This window comes from Strix aluco, chromosome 4 (genome assembly GCF_031877795.1).
Source record: "Strix aluco isolate bStrAlu1 chromosome 4, bStrAlu1.hap1, whole genome shotgun sequence".
NCBI classification, from domain to species: Eukaryota; Metazoa; Chordata; class Aves; order Strigiformes; family Strigidae; genus Strix; species Strix aluco.
The window spans coordinates 85,182,266-85,200,375 of NC_133934.1; the positions used below are offsets into that span (position 1 = coordinate 85,182,266).

Sequence of the window (18,110 nt, forward strand, 5' to 3'; positions counted from 1 at the left end):
AGCAGGCTTTTTTTGGTTTTGTTTTACTAAAGTCCATTTAATGGCATGGTGACAGTAAATACAACAGCTGCTTATCCCCTCATACAAGCAATCCCCTGACTAAAGTGGGTGTGTGTCCTGCCACACTTACTACAGACATCTTGCAAATCACGCAGAATTTTGGCACATCAACTCAAGGCACCAGAAGTGTGTCAAAACCAGAGCTGAAGTGTGGCATTAAACTTAAGAAAGTTTCATGTGGCTTTTTGGCCTCGTTAAAACTATACTTTTTAACCATCTCTGGACAGTCACAAATCTTGATGGATTTTGTACATACAATCATGCATTCATGTGCTTAACCTTCATGATCAAAAGGCTCCTCCTGTTCCCCTTTTAAGTCTAGAGCTCAACAAACTCAGGATTTTGAGGTGCAAGTTCTGACATTTTCAGTTGAAATACAAATCAAACCGAGACCTACATGCGCAAATAGCGCATACTTAGAATAAAATCTGACTATAACCACAAACACAACAGTGTGCAAAATTAACAGTGACATTTTGCTGTGTGTAAGTGCTTGAAGAACATGTTTCTTTTCTTTCTGGACTACCACTGGCAGCCTTTCTGGCCTAGTCAGGAACTTGCACAGCTGTTAGGGCCTGGGGAAGCTGGCTTCACAGATAATGTATTTATTGTTTCTAAACATCAGAGTGGGAAAAGAATAAAATATTCTAGACTATGCAGGCAGGAGACACCTCTGACTAAGAGTATCTAGACCAAAACCTCCTGTTCTGACTTAGGCAAAGTAGATTGGTGAGTCCAAGCTTGGCACTCCTGCTCCAGTCCTCTACACAGCAACACCATTGTTACTGAACACAGCAACAGACATCAGCATGGCAAAGGTACGCACCCAACTTATAAAGCAGATAAGAAATGGAGATACACGTTCATTTGATAGACAAAGCCATCCCTCTGACAATTAATACAAGTACTTTGTCTGGACAGTGTTACACCATTGTAAAATAAATTGCAATATAATCAAGCAAGAAGAAATGAATAGCTGAATAGATTCCAGTCAGGAGTGGTTTTCAGACCATTTTTCCTTTCTCCTTTCTTCCTACCGTTCACACTTACCCTCCTTTGGAACAACTTCTCCAGCTGCCATCTCTGCTGTTCATTTACACCTCTTGTTTTTAATACCCACACACAGTCTGTTGTCCTTGTCCTTGCTTTGGGCTGGATCCTGGAATCCGACCTCCGTGGATAAAACCCCTAACTGCCCTGTGCCGCTGAGGTTAACAGGCCTCAACACGAGCACAGAGGTTTCATTGCAAAGTACAAATTGCAGGATCAAGACTTAAAACACTTGGCATTATTCTCAGAAAAAGGAAAAGAAAATATTTCTCCTGCCTCTTTAGGGTTTACTTAAGAGTCACTCAGAACACTTGTACGGTTACATTTACTTTAGCAAAGCGTCCCTGCTAAACCTACAAACATGTCTGGCTCTCAGCAGAGCAGACAAAGATTTTTTTTGTGCCTGGGGTTACAATTACATCCTAACAAGAATAAAACAGCTGATAAACCCTCAGGCTACGCTGACAGAGGGTTTCTGTGAGGGTTACATACCATCAGTGTACATGCTCTGAAAACTGCAGCTCTGGGGCTGCAGAGTATATTAGAAGTTGCAGTGAGTTTCTGAACTGAACCTTGCCTCCTTCCAAACTGGAGCTGCAAATGGAGATTCAACTACCACTAGAAAAATTAATGGCTTGCTTTCTCAGTGCTTTGTTCATAAACGTTTGTTCACACTTCAAGGTGGTCAGGGCTCTTGTAGTATATGTTATTCACTTTGCACTGTAACAATTAACTATGAATGCAACAAAGCAAGAGCCAAGCAGACCCTGAAACGCCTACAGCTTTATCCCCTGGATGCCCAAGCTCTCTCATTTGTTACCTTAGCTCTTTAGAAGGAGGAAAAGAGGTTAAGTGAAATTATTTGCAATAAGCAATGATCAGATAATCTCCAAGAACCGACTTCAACCATACAGTACAGGCTTCATTAAACTGAATTGTACACTGCCTCTGCTTACCAACATGTGTGGTGAAAATGTGTCAGGAATGAGAACAGACTTATCTGTGCTATATGAGATCATTTTGGAAGGAAAGGGATGCCATTCGAGGGACCTTGACAGGCTGGAGAGGTGGGCCTGTGCAAACCTCATGGAGTTCAACAAGGCCAAGTGCAAGGTTCTGCCCATGGGTTGGGGCAATCCCAAGCACAAATCCAGGCTGGGCGAGGAGTGGATTGAGAGCAGCCCTGAGAAGGGACTTGCGGGTACTAGTGGATGGAAAACTGACTGTGACCCAGCAATGTGCGCTCGCAGCCCAGAAAGCCAACCATGTGCTGGGCTGCATCCAGAGCAGTGTCGCCAGCAAGCGTGGCCACTCCACTCCTGTGAGACCCCCCTGCAGTGCTGTGTCCAGCTCTGGGGGCACCAACATCAGAAGGACACGGACCTGCTCGAGCAGGTCCAGAGGAGGCCACGAAGATGATCAGGGGGCTGGAGCACCTCCCCTGTGAGGACAGGCTGAGAGAGTTGGGGGGGTTCAGCTGGAGAAGAGAAGGCTCCAGGGAGACCTTAGAGCAGCCTCCCAGGACTTAAAGGGGCTACAAGGAAAGGGGGGAGGGACTCTTGATTGGGGGTGTAGAGATAGGATGAGGGGTAACGGTTTTAAACTGAAAGAGGGGAGGTTTAGATTAGATATGAGGAAGAAATTCTTCCCTGTGAGGGTGGTGAGGCCCTGGCACAGGTTGCGCAGAGGATCTGTGGCTGCCCCCTCCCTGGAAGGGTTCAAGGCCAGGTTGGACGGGGCTTTGGGCAACCTGGGCTAGTGGAAGGTGTCCCTGCCCGTGACAGGGGGTTGGAACTAGGTGATCTTTAAGGTCCCTTCCAACCCAAACCATTCTATGTTTCTCTCCAAAAGGAAATGCACCCAACTCATAATTGCCATTTTTTGAATACAGCAGAAATCTCTTAGATGCTGCTGGGTTTTGGCTGGGGCAAAGTAGATGCAAAGAAACAGCCCTCCATCTCACATCCTTAGAAAGTGAATTAGCAAATATTTTAAGGAAAGCATCGTAAACAGAAGGTAAGCTATTGCAACTGAAAAAAGTAAGGAACAAAATCATTACCCATAGGCTACCCCTTGCTCCTTGCTGCACAAGAGCAGAAAATCATGGCTCTCAGCTTCAGCTAACCTAATCAGTTTATCTCTGCTGCTTGGGCCAGCCTCAAGGCAGGAACAAAGGAAGAGTTTAAATACAGTAATTACGTGTATCATTTCAGTGTTAAGGACACCAGGTCCCTATTACACTTGGACCACAAACAAGAATCTAAATACCAAAGTCAAAAGTAATTAACTACTTGGATGAAAGGCTATTTTTAATTTCATGCCACAAAGTCACATATCACTGGCGTTGATACCAGTATACAAAGTGCTTGGAGCCAGAGAAAATGTTAATTGATCTACATCTCTTTGTCTAGTAAAATTTATATCTTAAACTATTTCTGCAATACTAAAACAAATGAGGTGTAGGAGAGATGACATTCTACTGCACCCAAGTCCTCACAGGCAAGCATAAGATCTCCTTTAAAGCAGTAGTATATCCTTGGACACTGTCTGTACAAAACAGTTGTATTATTTCATTTATTATTTCATTATCTTCATCAGTTAAAATCCAGCCACCTAATTTGTTTTTGTTAAAAGGACTTGTATTTAGTAATGACATTAAGTTTATCTGTTGTTTTCCATCTCTCCTTCCCTTTCAGAATCTGCCTACTACAAACCAGACTTGGAATCAGAAATTCCAGCAGCTGGCTCACTTTCACTAGTTGTTTTTACAGCTGTTTCAACACCAAGATCATAAAAATAAATTGCAGAAATATCAGGGTGCTGGCACTGATGCAGAGAACAGCAAGGTGCAAACAGTATGTAAATAACACATGACAAAGTGTGGAATTACATCAACATACTCCAACTCCTCTCGCTCTCATAAGACAAGGCAGAAAGCCATGCCTTTTCAAGCACTAACTGAGCATATTCCTCAAACCCATCTTCTGAACAGGAAACACAACTTGTACTTGCTGCCAGAGTCAACTCTACTGAGTTGGCCAACCTCCAGTTTAGGTAATGACCAGAACTGAGCAAATGCTACATGGTTTATTCGTTTGGGGCTGGCTGTGGGCTAACTGTCCTGGGCTTGTCTGGACATTGGGAATGCAAAGTAAACAAAATGAGAAATGTTCCCTCATGCACTGGCTCTGCATCAACATCTCCTGGTCCACAGAGCCCATCGACCACTGCTGGCCCCAATTCATCCTTTTGCTGTTCCCATAAGGGCATCTGCCTCTCTCACTAGTCTGTCTAGAAGGCAAATAACTGCCCTTACGTTCTTCTCACCACTGAGGAAGGGTCGTGCTGGTGCCGCGAACAGAAAACAGGGAAGTGTTTCTCCCCAGCTACCACTCACTCGATGCTTGAAATATGGAATCGGGCAGCTCCCCCAGATCCCAGCACTTTGCCAGGAAATAGTCAAAGTCATTAAAACACAGCAAATCCAGTTACAATGAATAGTCACAAGATTGCACCAAGATGACCCATTTGGCAAAAAACCCTGATGGTTTGCAGTATGTTTTTATTCTCACTGAAATTTCTCATGGCCAAGATAGCACATTTCAAGCATGCAAAACATCATCAGCGTTCACTTTCAGCAACTCTTCTACATCTTTGCCATTGCTCAGATGCTTTATTTTGTCCTTTGCAGCCCAATGTCAGCCTGGCACAAAATGGATAAAGATGAGAAGCCACCAAAGCGCCTGCCCCAGAACCGTACTCCTCCAGCCTGTCACAAGGTCTAACCCCCTTGGTCTCCCAAAAGGGCAAGCAATGCAACACTGCCTGGAGATGACTTCTCCATGTCAGACACATTAACAAATATCCAGTGAAAGGCTGCAATTTTGCAGCAACAATTGAATTGTTCACTGATGAACACATCTGTCAAATATATATACGCACATATACACATGTAAAATTCATAAAAATCTTCGTGACACAACAATTCTGTATAGAATTATATTACTTCAATACTGCAACACTTACACGAAGCGATAAAACTGACTTTCCAAGTGATGTCTCATTTTGGGTTCCTTCCTACTTACTTCCCATGAGCTGCATAGAGCATAAGTGCCTAAGTTTAAGGTTATCAGTATCTTTCAGGTACAGAGTGCTGCCTCTGACTATTGAGTTTCCTTTTGATTTTTCTTGATTTAGTTGTTTTTACAGCTGAATAACAACTTCGTAAAACCATGTATGTGAAAACACTGTCTGCGTTTATCTTACTCGTAATATGTCTCAAGACACCTGAATCTCTGCTACAACAGATTTTGTGAGCAACTACTGCAGGAAGCAAAAGTCTGGCCTATTTCTCACCATCAGGGTGCTTCAAATCAGTTGCTACTCATCTGCCGTGTCAACAGGATATTGTACATGGAAGGAAAAAACATGTCCACGAGGTAAAAGAATACTTTAAAAGAGAGTTGACTTTCTGCTAGTGCTTAGCAACCATTTTTGAAAGATGCACATTGCAAGGAGCATGCCTCGAGTTCTGTCATTGCAAGGACAGATTTTAAAGCATTCCTGTCTTGTTCCTTTTCAAAAGCTGTGGCAGTGCACTTGCCAGTAGCTTTCTTCCACAAACCTTTAGAACAGACATTACACTTTTATCCAGAAGGTTTCTGAGACATCCGAGAAACCTTTTGTACTACTGGCAGTAACACCCCTAACCACAGATAACATCTGGCTGTTCTGCATTCCCCACTCTCATTTTTGTCTATCAGGGACAGCCTGGATATTTTACTTGAAAGAATTTCACTTCCAAGGCCTAAACAATTCCTACCTAGGCAATAAAAAGTTGTGAGAGCTGTTATCAGCCAGTCAGATTGTAGAAGGTCTGATCCACTGAAGCTATGGGAAAGACTTCCATTACTTTTCAGTGCGTTTTGGGACCAGTTTCAAAGCCAAGACCAAATAATTTTGCCAGAAAATTGAGGTCTTGGTCAAATATAACTCTTTAGTACATGATTTGCATTTCCATGCCAGAAGCATCCTACAGATTTTCCTACACTAGCCAGACTTTTACAAGCCTACTGTTCGCTTACAGGAATTCAAGCACAGTGGTAAGTAGACCAAATAAAATGAAACTAGAGAATTTATAAAGAATAAGAAGGTATTCAACTTCTTGTGAATTACAATGGAAATCAGTTAACAAATTCTGTCAGGCAGCTTTGAAAACATCAACTTTTGTGTGTGCATATTTATCTTCTGTGGTTGTGACTAGTGTTAGTATACATGTGCACAGTTTAAACCCATTAGATGAGGTCTGGACACTAGTTCACTTCCCCTCACCATAATCCCACAGCACCAGCTGCATTTGTTCCAGGAGGAATCTGCCCATGGTCTAAGGATCACTGACAGGCATCAGACCTACCTTTTAGGACTCACGTAATGGACTAGTCTCTCAAAAAACTTCTGTCCTATTACATTCAGGACAGCACTCAGCCCAAACTGGCAAACAGGAAGCAGAAGTCTGCCAGACGCTTTGCAATTGCTCTTGAACTAGTAATGGAACAGCAGTGCCTCCATATTTAGTGTGGTCTTTGGTACAAAACGCTGGCAGATGGGGGGACCGCAGTGTCAGAACCTCTTGCCTCCCTTTTGTCCTTTCTGCACTCAGCACTGAAAGGAGCTCAGAGTTAGTCCTAAACACATCATTCCTCTACTTGCTCGAACTTGTTTCTTCTTCATAGAGCAACAAAATCATATTGGCTTCCTTGGTAGAGATAGCTGAGTAACAAAGTATTTCAAAGTGTCCCCCATATCTGTCAGCTGCTCTTGTGTAAAGCGAAGCAACTGCAGCAGTTCTGTGACTACAGCATCATGCTGTCAGATCAGTATTTTGGGTGATTGTCACAGGCTAACTTTTGCTGCCTTTGCCATTAGGTCCTACTCTGCTTAAATCCATGCAGCAACATTCAGACAAACCCTTTCTCGTACTTCCACTACTGTGTCGCGGCAGCAGGAGGCACAATGAAGTTGCACAGCTAAGAGAACTTTGTCCATTACAGACTCTCATCTGAAACCTAGAAATGACCCTTTGTTCTCTCCATCATTTCCTAATCCCTCGGCCTGTTCTGAGTCAAAATGGATTCCAACTGTAGAAGACCTGTGTAACTGATAGACATGTACAGACAATCCTTCTGGCTATCTTGTCTCAAGTGCAGATATACCACGTCTGATTTAGCAGCAACTACGAACTATCACACTGCGAAAAAAGGGTTTGAAGGCTTAAGGAGCAACTTAAAAGGATAAGACTGTTAGGCTTTTGCATATTACTTATTATGCACATGTCAGCTTTTTCCTGACATGGTAGCACACGGTTGCAAGACAAGGTTGCTGCTACCAATGCGACTGGAAAAGTGAAGATGTGATTAGAACGGAACTGTCCCTCATCTTCCAGGTTTATGCCCAGGCTTCCACTTCAAGTGTCTTATTCTGTAAAACTGGCAATGCTAGAGAGAAATTGCATGCAGCAGAAAATCAGCAGTAACTATCTGGAGAAGCACACAAAACTGCAGACAAGACAGAAAAGAGCCTCTGGTAGCTGAAGGGTCAAGTGATGCAAGATGGACAAGGAAAGGCAGAACAGCTGGCAAGTCTCACAAGCTGAAATACTGAGCAGTGAAAAGGTCAGGGAGCGAGTCAAAAGCAGCATCTGGAACAGCAAAAAGATATTCCAAGTCCCAGATGTCTCTCTCAACCAATGGGTTATGCTGCTTCTGAATATATGACTGAAAAATCTCAAATCCCATTTACAGCTTCATATTTTACATGAAGAACAGTGATCGTAAGGACAGCTTAAAAGTAACTAGAAGTATTTTCTAAATAATTAGATAGATAAATAAATAGAAGTATTTTCTAAATAATTCCCACACATGAGTGGTGAATACTTCAGCACTTACTGGCTTCATTTACAAAAAAAATTGATTAAGAGTTGTATCCAAGCATGATCTCAACAGATGACCTCTCAAAGTATAAAAATAATCTCTGGCACTACTCTTTGTTCTCAAAGACTGATGGCAAAAGGCACCCAAGTAGGGATGTCAGCAGCTCTCTGACAGTGAATCACTGAGAATGGAACGAGGCTGCATGCTCCTTAGGAAATCCAACACAACAGAACTTTCCACGTTGTCCTGTTCACAGCAGTTCAGGCATTCCACATTCTTTGTAAAACTGACCAAGAGAATTAAGATGTTACAAGTTACATTCACTAATATGTATGCTGACAGGCAGGAAAAATACATTCTAGTTTGCCTATGGCAGCAAAAGCCTCCTTCCAAACCTTCTGCAATTCTTGTAAATCAAAGAAACACATGGGTTCTGCACAAAGGGCTTGTGGTTGTTGGAGAGTGGGAGGAAGGAAGAGGAACATTTGCTGCCTGCACCGCACTTCAAATTCATCTGTTGCTCAGAGCAAGTACGGCCCCAGCAAAGTCCCAACTCCGGCAACAAGAGGCAAGCACAGCAAGTACTGGCTGGCAACATCTCTCTTGATATGTTCAGAGCAGCAGGAACCTTATTTCTGAGTGCCTCTGTAGAAGCCACAGTGGAAACAAAGGAAGGTTCAACCCACCTCTAGCCACCCCATAACTACCTTTTAAGTCTTACAGTAATTCACATTTGATAAAGAGAAGTCCATGGAGTTAATTTTTACATATTTAATATTAACATTTCATGAAAAATTACTTCCTTCTGCTTTGTTAAGTACAATGTAATGTGTTTCCTTTTCAGTTCAAAGAAGTTCAAGTAACAGCAGCATTTGGTATTCTGCTGAGAGATCCTCTGAAGCAGACATCTCACACTTGGAAATGTGTTCCCCAGAAGGACCACGGCATCACAGAAATATGTACTTGGGAGCATCCCACCCCAGTGTCTCGACAAACTGACTGAATTACAGCACCTGCCTGCAGTGAAATTCAGATTTACCACGTCCATTTCTTAGCCGCTCCAGAGGCTCGTGGCCAGTGCAGCACTGGGGGTAACTGTAATGGTGTGGGTGTTCATGTTACACATGTACTGTATGCATCCAAATGGGCACAGGGATAGTAAACAGGTAGGCACGTACTGTACACGGGTAGTGAGCAGCCACCCAGCTTCAGCGAGTATCCTGGCACCATCCCAACTGAAATAAACACAGGCAAGTCAGAACCAAAGACTTAAACTTGGCATACTCAAGGGTGCATCCACTTCCACTCCTACTAAACTCAGCACTAGAGCCCAGACTTGTGTCCTCTCTGCATGCCAACCCCAGCAGGACCTAAACTTAAAATAGATCTACTTCTAAAAAGAAATCAGTGTAGTTTTAATGCTGTTCAGAAATGTTTTATATAAATGGTAATTGCCTCTGTCACTTAAAAACATTAACCATACTGACATAAATTTCCATGTCAGAATCCTGGAGACGATATAGTCAAAATTTTTAAAAGCAGATGTGTGTCTTTCCATGGAAAAAGCCAACTCAAAATAAGCCCTATTACTTTGTAGTTGACATTTCCATCTTCTGCCCAGAAAAAGTATTAATTCATACTTATGGACTTAACATTTCACTGTTTTAAAACCAAGTTTGCATCAGAAAAAGAGAGTCCACAATCCTTCCTATATATTTCAGAAAGCTATAGTATGTTATGCCATCTAAATTGTTTTATTAAATGAAAAACTATGCTATACTATGCCAATAAAGCCATTGTGGCACTGCCCTTTGCAGTAAAGCTCTAAGCAAATACTGTTCCCAAGTTCCTAAACCAGCACCAAGACGCTACCCCTTGACTCTGACATTAATTCATATGGAGGCATGGTATAAATTCATGTGGTCCTTATCTTTTAAAAGGTCAACCAGTTTGTACTGAAGGAACCATTAAAGCCAAAGATGCAACTATCTACTGCATTGCACCCACTGTCTTCAGGCTCTGTTACTATAATCCACAGTTAAAAGGTGAACACACCTTCTTTAAAAGCATTCTGTGTTCACACGTGTCTTTCTGGTCATGACATAAAATGCATTTGAAATCCGCACAACATAACTGCATGCTGCCACAGTGGGTAGGCTTTCTCCTCACACTTGTCTGCTATGTCAATTGAGTGAGAAGCTGAACTAAAGTCAAGAGCACTTTAGGAAGCAACTGATTATCTGCAGCAACCTGAAAGCTAGCTAAAACCATGTAAACATCTGTTTCTGGCATTGCTGCACCCAAAAAAAAATTTAAAAACTGTAAACCAAGTTAAGTTATTCACCCAGTAAATGATTCAGAAACAGGAGACATGCACATGTTACTTGCCTACACAAAACTTAAGGTAAACATTTCTTGTTTTGTTTACTTAAAAGAAAGTACCAGCTAGTAGCAAAGCAACATCAGGCACTCTCCAGGTTTTAAGTAGTCTACAAAAAGAGAGACAGTTGCATTAACTAAGATTAACACTTCAGAGAAACAGCCACAAAAGCAGAAGAGAAACAATCCAAAGATGGCAGGTCCTGAATCTGCAGCCACTTTGAAACTGTGCTATGTTCATGTTTACATAGTTCAGTTTATTCAGCATCTCCTTCAAGAGGGGCAAGGTATCCTGAGAATATAAATTCCTCCTGCTATGAATGACAGCTCATTAACAGCATAAAATAATGTTAAGAACAAAGCAGCAAGATCTACCTTCTCTTATTAAATCCCTTCACAGTAAGGAGAGTGTGTTTTATGTAAGTCAGTATCTGCAGAGCTGAATATCCATATGCCCAAGGAAAAAGAGCCTATCACCTACATGCAGAGGGCCTTACTTTTTCATGTTACTGTACTCAAAGCAACAGAGAAGCCTTGCTGCCCTCCCCCAGAAAATAGCCCATCCCTCTATATGGACATCATTACTCTGCACTGCTGCTTTCCTGATTTTTCTTTCTCTCCCCATTTAAATGGTTGCAACTACTGCCTTGGAGAAGTATACCTTGAAACGTGAACCCCATGAACAGATTTCTCTAGCTTGTGTGTGAACGGGGAAAAAAAAAACAAAACAAACCTTCATTGTTGGGGCTTTTCTTTTTACAAACCTAAACGTGCAGAATTTACTTCAGCGTGACTCATGTTACCACTTATTTTAACTGAGCTCATCCCTTCCAGCATGAAGTCTCAAGGACCCGGATCTGAGTCACCTCTGTAGCACTACCAGAAAGATACAGCGCTGTATTAAACAAAGCATGTTTCTTCCTCAGTTAAGACAGGCTTCCTTTTCTTCACACCTATACTTACAACACCTGGTGCTTAACTCTGAAATGTTATCTGCACTAGCTCTGAAAACAATGCCAGCTTATCTCCAAGATACACATTTGCTTTTTGTGATGATGTGGGTTACTCGTCACACTTCAGCTTTATTTTCATCTTTCAAAAATGTGCCGATTGTAACTAATCAATGCTAGGATAACTCTTGAACAATACTAGTTTCTTGGGGAGTTGCCAAAAGCCACCAGTCATCATGCTAACACATCAACATGCTTGGTGACCAAGTTACATAATATTGCGCTCTTAATGTCAAGACAGTCTCTGTAAATTACCTACTAGTTTGCTCAGCTAGCTAATAACAGTATGTCATCGCCATCCCTGGCCCCTGCCTCCATCCAAATTACATCCTCAATCATGACTGAATAGAACTCATCCCCATTTGCAGCATGCCATCAGAAGCAGTAACTTACAGGACAGGAGAAAGTAACCACGTTCACATGGATATTACAGATACAAGTTAACAGCAGACAACAGTCCTCGACTTGCCAAGCAGGCATGGTTTGAGGACTAAGATCACCAGCCTGATCTGCTCATTTTGCTGTGGTAATGGCTCTACCAAAGCTGCCGGTTGAGGTCCTTGCCTCTGTGGTAGCACAGGGTTAGCTTGTTCCTGACTAGCAGGAAAGTACATTCTTGGTCTCGATGCAGACTGCTCGTCCTTCTGCACCTCAAGTGGAAAAGTAGTTTCATGCGACATGACAAACAGGCATTCCTCTCCCAGTAACTCTCCTTTGGGCTCTTTAATCTTCACCCCTTCGCTGACACCAGTCCTTTAAAAATTGTCATCATGAGATGAGAAACCACAACAGCTCTGTGATACATACAATCAGCCAGCCAATGTTAATAAGTAAACAACACAAAATAATAAAGAAGGAAATACAACGGAAAGGCCTTCCAACATGTACAACATCACTTCTACATCAGAATGAACAGGGCCTTCCCAGCCTAATAAACTCACTATAAAGCTGGGAGGGACATACTTGCTCTGCAATGCCTGTAACAATAAAAATTAAGGAAGCTTGATCACTAATCAAACGGTATGAACAAGGATTCATATTTTAAAAGGACAGAAAATAAAATTGCACTGATCTAATTCATACTCCAGTCCAGGACTTGAATAGACAAAAAAAGGGAGAAGAGTAACAGAAATACAATGCAATGTAACTCCTTGCACTTCTATACACTATTGCCCTCATGAAGAGAGATGTCAGGATTCCCAAGCGCTATCTCACAAGAATTCCTACCCATATTATTAATCTTTTATTACTAGCTGAACTGTTTAGTTCCTTTCTTGTATTTCATGCAACTTGTACACAGTACTTACCATATCCTGTTCAAGCTTTGTTCAAGGACCAATTCATCCTCACGTTCCTGCAGTTTTGCTCTTCCAGGAGTTTCAGTAGCCCTGAGTAATGCATATGCAAGTCTTCTAATCTTTCCCTTCTTTTTGGTGGCTACAGGTTAAGGAAAACAGGACAAAACCAAATTCCTTCCACAGAGTTTTTTTTCCTCTGTCATCTACAGCAGGTGTCAAAATAGTCATTTCAAAAATACTAATTCTTAGAAAGAAGGAAGGGATGCCTTTTTTTCCTCACTTGTAACCTTCAGGTTATCTATAACCTATACCAACACCATCCTGCTTTTCAAAAGCAACATGTTTTATCAGTGCAGGAAACCAACAGAAGTTTAAATCAGTGCCTCACAAATTCAAGCAGCTCCTTACTTGCCTAAGCACAGATTGTTTGAGCAGAATAAGGTGCATTCCAGAAATTGTGAATTATGTAAGATAAGAAAAATACAGTAATCAGCACCAGAGTTTATTCTATATGCAAGCTAGTAGAGTGTGACTTACATTATTTTAAAACTATCAGTTACATACAATTTTTCCCAAGGAATTATACTTACAACGAACCTCTAGAACAGACATTGCAGAAAAGCCAATGTAAAGCAATTAATCTATTCTTCTAGCAACTTCATACCTGACTTCCCTTTTCTCTGCATCTGCACTTTTACTTTTTCATCTACTCTTGATAAGATAATGATTTGAAAGTTAACTCTGTTCTTCCTAGTTGGAAGGTAAAATTTCTAGATATCAACCCCATAGGAAGTAACTTCTGTTCAAACTTGTCTGTTTTATATCAGTTTGATTCATCACTTAACTAAATTTAGGAAGCAAGTTAGAACAGATGCAGACTGCGTAAGATTTTTCAACTTATCTTCCAATATATACAATGGTTCTCAAGACAGTATTTCAACCTTTACAAATGGAAAAATATAATTAACTTTTTTAAAAAAAAACAGATTAGCCAGTGTAAATAATGGAAGACATTGCAGCAACAATTCAGTTTTCTAGAAAACACAAAGAACTTCGTACTTAGGGAGTTTGCAGAACAGATGTGCTGATTATTGTCTTGTGACATGAATTCTCTTTTTACATTAGCTCTGGAAAAGCTTTTCTAATTCTTCACTTTGTTTTCAATTATTCCTAAGGCTTTTGTCTTTCAGAAGACATAAGACTGTTGGTGCCACTTCAGAACTGTTAGAGTAAACAGCAAGACTCATCAAAAACAATTCTTTGACCCTGTGTTTCCTAACAAAAGTCAAATGCTCTGGACGTTTCAAAGAAATAAAAAATAGCTTTATACATAAAATTTTCAGAATCGACAGAGAGAAGAACAATCAATCACAGCTAACAGATGTTAGACTTACTTTGTTTGTGGGAGGCATTCAGCTTCCCCGGCAATAAGCTGGTAAAGGAATTTGGATGAAATACATACAAAACACACCAATACTTAGAAGCACCAACTCACTCTGCCTCTTAGGATGACAAAATTTGCCACACACTTCATCAAAACAAAAAATAAAATTGTTAATTCAGTTGCTATTTGTGAGCAGGCATTGTAATAGAGCAGTATCAGCTACCTACCTTCTGCATCAAGGCCAGCGGAAGGGTCTAAGTCCAAGATGTTAAGATATCAAACATCAACAAGAGTCTTTTGTTAGGATGTGTGAGAAACCTACAGAGACAGCCAGCTCACTGAGGGCTTTAGATCATCACACAAAGACATGCAGCAAGAGCTGAGCAGCAGCAGGGCTCGTCTACCCTACACCAAGAGCTAAGTCAAACCACAGCTGACCTAATGACTTTGTCATTGGCTCATTGCAGCCCTCTAGGCTCAAGCCACACCAAAGAGATATGGACCATAACCTATAAATAGGTAAAAGCAGCTAGAAATTAGAAATCCTCTCCGCTTCACACAAATAGAGGAACAACTCCAATTTGATGCTTTCACTCACAAAGTACTTGCAGTTATATTTCATCAGGAACAAAAATATTTTTCCGGCATTCCAGCTCTCTGCTAAATTAGATGCAGATGATGAAGGGTTTTTTCCAAACATATGGAAGACAATGCAGCTGAAATCTCAGCTAGGCATTGAAAGATCCTGTACATAAAGCATTAAGCTTTCTACAACACACAGGGTATATAGGTCATAATTACTATGATTTTATTTCATAGTGTGATTTAGGATGATATTATGAGACAGAAAGGTTAAAAAAAAGTAATAAAAGCCTTTCATGTACCCTCAAATAAAGTCAGATGTTCACGTGTCATGTATCTGGACAACCTCTGCTTTCAATGGAAGTCTGATCTCCACTTCAAAGGGAGGAAATTAGACAAAAGGGGAAAGAATGTACACCTCTCAGTACTGGCAGCCCCAGGAAACCCAAGAGCAAAGGATTAAATGCATCACTTTCCCAACACCCCCAAGATAGACCAAAGCCTACAAGATATTTCACCGAGAGAGAAATTGAAAGCACAAGCACTTGCAGGCCTCCATCTCAACCACCAGTATATAAACTTTGCTCATTTTATTATTTGAATAGTCACATTCAAATGAACATTTGAAATATCTTTCAGAAAGAACATTTCTGTGCATTCATTGCTAATATAACTTCTGGGGTTTGCTGTGAAAAGAAGCCATTCCCTCTGTCATGTGTAGGTGGTTTTGTTCTTTTAATCGGCGTTGCAGGCAGCAAATACAAGTTTAACCATGGTATACGTTTAGCTTCCTCAATGTTTAGTTTGTCCTCAAATATTAACATAACAGTGACTGAATCCAAAACATTAAAAGCACGCAGTTAAATCCCAACTTCCCAGGGTTTTTTCCCATTCTCAAAATATTTCTGCACATTAAAAGTTATTTAATGGTGAACGAATTCTTCTTCCAAAGCTCCATTCTTTGGTACATAGTTTGACAGGAATTAGTTTGATCTGTAAACTCTGAAGTAAGTAGTTTTAACATTTGGGAGTAGGATGTAAATTTTTCACGATACCTTTCTCTAATAACTTGCTGATTATTCAGAAAATTGTCTATCCATGCTACAAGTTGATGCTTTAGTCTTTACACAGAATATGTGTGAAACTCCTCCAAAAGAGCAGATATTTCTGGCGTAGGTGCTGCAAAAATTATGTGAAGAGCCTAAAAGTTCAACCATTACTGCTGCATTTCCAAGCATACACACTTTGGTGTTGAAGTAGTGTCAAATATTTCAGACATATATACACTTCACTGGGACTATTCACATGAGTAAAACACATCGTATGGCTAGTATTACTGATCTAGCCATACAGATACCCTGTTCACATTGATAGAGATTCTGTATAGGTACCAAAGAAGTTATATTTCCAAAATCCTTCAGTTCTACTACTGTTGAAAACTTATCTGCCCATTGTCAATTCTTCCTCCTTTTCTTGCAACTGCAGTTGCAAGACACATATGAATGAATTCAGCTGGAACCTTCACCAAAACTCACCATTTCCACTGGATTTTTTTTTTTTTTTGAGATTTTGCCTATGCAGGGAAGGTGGGTTCTTGCAACTATCTCTATTATGAACATGTTCTGAAATAAATTTGCTATGAAGGCAGTGAGTACAACCAGTATTGGCTGGCTTCAGAAAAAGAAAACCACAAATCCATTGTATATCTGTTCCACTCTTACGTCGTCTATAGTATTGAACATGACTGAAGCATTGTCCTATCAATAGTGTATCTATCTTAACTGTCAGTATTTACTGCTCCAAATGACAGCACACCCAGCTGCTGTGGTGGAAATTCACACATGCTCAAGCTTGTGCATGTAACAGCAAAAATACAAACTCTGAGAAGATAGCCAGCCTGCAAGGTACTGTGAGAAGTTAAGTTCAATTTAAGCCCAGGTAAGCTTTAGCCTTTTGGGGTGGAAGCAGAAAGTTGCTCTAAGATGAGTTTTTACAAAAGAGTTTCAAGACTATGCTTCATAGTAGCATAAATTTTACTACAGGTGAATTTTTCACTTATGGTCAAAAAGTTATTGCTTTACATCTCTGTTTCGGGAATACTCTGTTTTCAAACAGACACATGAACTTTATAACATTCCTTGGTCTATAAAGCAGGTGCGAACTACAACTTACAAGTGCATATGTTGGGTTTGTGTGTGTGTGGTGGGGTTTTGGTAGCAGGGGAGGGGCTACAGAGGTGGCCCCTGTGAGAAGCTTCTCGAAGCTCCCCCGGCTCCAAGTCGGACCCACCTCTGGCCAAGGATGAGCCAATTAGCGACGGTGGCTGCACCTCTGCGATAACGTGTTTAAGAAGGGGAACTGGAGAGGAGAAGGAGTTGTGAGGGAGACACCTCTGCAAACACCGAGGTCAGTGGAAGAAAGGAGGAGGACAGGGAGGTGTGCCAGAGCAGAGATCCCCCCTGCAGCCTGTGGTGAGAAGGCCGGCTGTGCCCTGCACCCATGGAGGTCACCGGGGGAGCAGATGCCACCTGCAGCCCATGGGGGACCCCACGCTGGAGCAGGGGGCTGTGCCTGGAGAAGGCCAAGACTCTGAGGGCAGCCCACACTGGGGCAATTCGTCACTGGGAGGGCTGCAACATGCGGCAGGGACCCACGCTTGAGTGGTTCTTGAAGAGCTGCAGCCCAAGGGAAGGACTCACATAGGAGGAAGTTCCTGGAGGACTGTCTACTGTGGGAGGGACCCCACGCTGGAGCAGGGGAAGGATGTGAGGAGGAAGGAGCAGCAGAGACAACCCCCATTCCCTGCCCCATTGTGCCACTGTGGGGGGAGAAGGGAGAGAAATCGGGAGCAAAGCTGAGCCCGGGACGAAGGGAGGGGTGGGGGGAAGGTGTTTTTAAGATAAGGTAATACTTCTCACTGTCCTACTCTGTTTGACTGTTAGATTAAATGGTGGTGGTGGTGGTGTTTAAACTAAATTGAAGTTCTTTTTCTTCCCCCAATAAGTCTGTCTTTTGCCCATGACTGTTAACAGGTGAGTCATCTCTCCCTATCCTTATCTCGATTCCTGAGCCTTTTGTTTTAATTTCTACTCCCCATCCCTGAGGGGAAAGGAATGAGCAAGCAGTTGCCGTTTGGGCTTAAACCATGACAATGCATTAAAAAGCAATGCTCAGCCCTACATAACTTTGCAATGGATAAAATAAAAAAGTAACAATAAGACCCGATCAAGGATTATAGGATTGTCAGATGGTGTCAGAAACCATACTTTAAAATAGTTTGTCTATCAAGTAATGCCTTCAGGTTGGGCAGATTAGGATGCATTCAGCAAGTAAATTTGTTAATTAATTGGTCCAGTACAATGTTACTGTTTGTGCAGGAAATACAGCTCAGCTAACCTATAACTTGTTTCATTCATAC

General features: G+C 41.5%; 1 protein-coding gene across 1 annotated transcript in view; it reads right to left on the reverse strand.

Moving 5' to 3' along the window:
• The window catches only part of ARHGAP24 (Rho GTPase activating protein 24), a 228,940-nt gene that overhangs the window by 188,781 nt on the left and 22,049 nt on the right, over nucleotides 1-18,110 (reverse strand). The window lies entirely within an intron of this gene.